Source organism: Lagopus leucura, unplaced genomic scaffold (assembly GCF_019238085.1).
Source record: "Lagopus leucura isolate 7727_CA_CO unplaced genomic scaffold, USGS_WTPT01 Super-Scaffold_650, whole genome shotgun sequence".
In the NCBI taxonomy this organism is placed as follows: domain Eukaryota; kingdom Metazoa; phylum Chordata; class Aves; order Galliformes; family Phasianidae; genus Lagopus; species Lagopus leucura.
Genome location: NW_024962253.1, coordinates 135,842 through 139,543, shown reverse-complemented (window position 1 = coordinate 139,543; position 3,702 = coordinate 135,842). Strand labels below are relative to the sequence as shown.

The 3,702-nt window shown below is 44.4% G+C and overlaps 1 protein-coding gene across 3 annotated transcripts in view; it reads left to right on the top strand.

The window, feature by feature from the left end:
• The first annotated feature begins 601 nt into the window (after window positions 1-601).
• LOC122174991 (phospholipid-transporting ATPase ID-like) overlaps window positions 602-3,702 on the top strand; it is a 74,156-nt gene continuing 71,055 nt past the window's right edge. For all 3 annotated transcript variants that reach the window (XM_042862354.1, XM_042862352.1, XM_042862353.1), the window contains exon 1: window positions 602-836. The gene's annotated coding sequence lies outside the window, so the exon portion shown is untranslated. The remainder of the gene's footprint in view (window positions 837-3,702) is intronic.

Below are 3,702 nucleotides of genomic sequence, written 5' to 3'. Positions count from 1 at the left end.
GACAAAAAAGCTCTACAGGAGCAAGCTGTGGCTCATGAGCTCGAACTGGCAGTTTGCAATGTAGGAAACTGCAGGACAGCCAGTGTGGCTTGGTAAATGACATTTAGATATTTATCTACTTTTAGTCTTACATATTTACATTACACTCTGCAAGGTGTTTTTTTAGATTGGCTCTGTCATTCCCTACCTCAGAACTGTTACTCTTATTTAGGTTAATGAAGGTACTAAATTTACTGCTTTCATGCTAAAGGCTGTATGTCCTTACAGGAGGCAGTGAGATGTTTCTGAGAAAGAACAGGTTTTGCCTTTGAGGGTCTCCATCTGTGTGCTGTCTGAGGAAGTTAAGTCTCTGGACTGCACACAGTTGAGTGCAACATCTTTTTTACAGGCCTGGCTACTGCTTTTGCTACAGAAAGGTGCTTAAGGTTGCATTTGTCAGACGAAATACAGAGTCCTGCCCATGGTATCAACCCTCCTAATGCCCGATGTCGCACCTGAGTCCAAGGATCAATTGCTTTTATTTGCTCAGTGCAACGCTGTGCCATGTTCCACCCACAGCTTGGGGAACTTTGCCTTTTTTCCTGCAGAGCCGTTGCTGAGGACGTGAAGCACACCGAGACATCCTGTGACTTCTGTCCCTGGGCAGGTTTACCTGGAAAGCATAGTGTTCCCCAGGGAGTTCTGCAGCCCTGCTGGGGAGCAGCCTGGCATGCTCTGCTGAATTATCCCATAGGGATCTGAACAGAGGCTGCAGCTCCCTGCATGGTGCTGAGCATAATCCTTCTGCTTGTCTTGACAAACAGCTTCAGATAGAGAAGACAGCAAAGAACAGCCAGGTAGGTCAATTTTTTCTCCTGGAAGAAAAGTAGAACCTTGCAGAAGAGCCCAGGTTTCAATTATTTTTGCTTTTCTTTTCAGCTTTTTTTTTCTGCTTTCCTTTTTTTTTCCTTTGCATATTAGATCATACTGCATCTCTGAGGGTTGGTTGTGGAGAATGGCTCTTTGTGTTTAGGTTTTCTTTATGTAGCACCAGCTTTATTCTATCAGCAACACCCAAAGATAGGAGTTGGGACTGCTGAAACGAGGTTTCAGTAAACCAAAGTTGGTGAGAAAACGCCCATTCATTCTGCTGGCTTAGGGTTTAAAACATGCTCAGTGCTTTCTCCACCACTGCTGCTGGCAACTGCATTTTAACGTAACAATGAGGGAATGAAACATGGGATGGTCTTGCCTCCATCAGAAAAGGTTCTGCATGGTAACTGCCTCTAGGGCTCAAAGTGGCCAGTGAACCATTTAATGAGTGCTGATTTCTGGCCTGGTATATTAAGTGATAAATGAAACTGAGCAGGGACGTGGTGAGGTGACCATCCCTAGGGGTGTCCAAGAGCTGTGCAGATGTGGCACTGAGGGATGTGGTCAGTGGGCATGGTGGGGGTGGGCGGGGGTTGGGCTGGATGATCTGAATGGCCTTTTCCAGCCCTAATGATTCTATCGTTCTGTGGTCTCACTGCCTTTGAAACCGAAAGGCTTGAGAATAGGAGGCCAACTTACGGGCAGCCAAAGACTTATGAATGTGAATTATGAATGTAGATGAAACACATCCTAAGTATCTTCTGAATTACAGATAAAAACGACCACTTCTCCCCCAGAATCCTTGCTGCTCTGATATAGGCTGTCTTAAATCCTTCCCTGGTATCTGACAATAATTCAACCCTTAACACAGCAGTATGACTATACAGCCCTGTACTGAAGAAGGATTTTCACAACACGGCATTGCTATTCTCTCTGATCATGGAGACATGACAGTTTAGATATTGCTGACACCAGCGAAAGTCCCACAGAAACCAGCATGAATTTCTTACAAGGAACAGGGCTGTTTTTATGCTGAAGTTAACTTGCTGCACTGACCTTAACCTATATTTCTGCAAATGATTTATGCAAAAGTATTTCAGAACTAACATTTAAAGGAAAGGTTAAGGCCATATGATCAGTGATAGAGGCACTTTCTGCATTACTCAGCTGCAAACAACCAGAGCAAAATAACCTGAAATTCACATTACATGAGGAACTGTTTGCTTCCTTTGAAGTGAATGCCTTCATTTTCTCAGCAGTAAAAACTCCCTGTGGATCCCTGTTTAGTGAAATGTATGACTTACTGCACTTTAGCTTTGGCTCTAGTCATTATCATATTCATGGCCAACACAGATCTCAGAAGAACTGAAAGCCGCTATTCCAGCTGGGAATGGTTAATCACTGTCAGATAGACAGGTTCCCAGAACTAAGCAGTTGTTTGTCTGCTTTGGAAAGGCAGTCACAGCTTCCATGTCACACTGTGTCACACCTTCCATGCCCAGCGCTTAGCACACAGAGTTGTCCAACCTCTTACAACTGTATGTCCAGCCTAAGTCCCGTTAGGATGCATGTGCTCAGCACTGATTCCAGGAGGAGGATTTGATTCTTGTATATGTGTAGGTGATATAATGACAATGGTAAAAAGTCACGAGTGCCCTCGTTATGAGGCTGGAAAGCTCAAAAAGGTGAGTTCTGCTCTACTGTCCACAGCAACTGGATGCATTTAAATACAAATATGCTTTAAAAACTGGTTTTCCCACTTCAAAAGTTGAATTATGTAGTATACCAGTGTTTCCAAATCTGTACCCAAGGAGGAACGCTGAAAGGAGGAAAAGAAAGTAGATCACAGTTCTTGGTTTTCCCCACATGACGAACAACAGTATGAGATGTTTGGGCTGAGGCTGTACAGTACTGTGTGGAATCCAAGGTCAATGTCGGGCACATGCCCCATGGACAAGGGCAATAACTCCACCTATATGCATTCCTTGGCTATATTTTTCTCTCCCTGACTCAGTCCAGGGGCCTGTGCAGCTCCTAGCCCACCTCTATTGGTTGTTAAGTGTGTTAAGCTTTCATCCATTGCTTCCTTTCTGTTCCACTGTTTGGAATCCTGAGTTTATTGCCCTTGTAGTTACTGTGGGTTGTAGTTTTAGAGGCCACCTGAGATTACCCACTGGTTTAACATTAAGCAGACCTTCCCTTTTCCCAGCTCTTTGGCAAGACTGGTGTGCAGCTTATACTGCTGTTATCAGGTCTGCTGCCAAGCCCTTACCCACCTGCCATTTCACTTCTCAGACAGATAAGGTTTATTTTACTTTTCCATCTTAAATCTGTACCGTTGGCTTTACAACACTATGAAAAATATGAATACAGGTGTGAGAGAACATTGATTTTGCTTAACTTACGGTTGGTTGCAGCACATCACTGTGTTTCACTGTGACCAGGATCTCTCTTCTTGCTTTTCTCTTCCAGACCCCTCTGTCCTTGGTGCATGTCCTTGTGGGCTCAAAGGTCTATGACTCAGGTTTCCCTCCCCAACCCCCCCTTTTTTTTTCCCCCAAGAGCTCTAGCTTTGCACCAGGTTAGGGTGTAAGGCACGTTCCTTATGAACAAGACACAGACTCATAAGCACTTCCAACACACTGGCTTCTTGAGCTTTTCAGTACAATTTACATATCTCTCTAGGGCTGTTTCACTTCATTGTATTAGGTCCCCAAGTTCACATATGAAGCCTTTTGCTACCTTGTGTTCAGAGCTCTCTTTGGTTCAACCTCAAATTGAAAGTTGGACTTATTAGGTTTCTTCCTCTCCTCTCCTCTCCTCTCCTCTCCTCTCCTCTCCTCTCCTCTC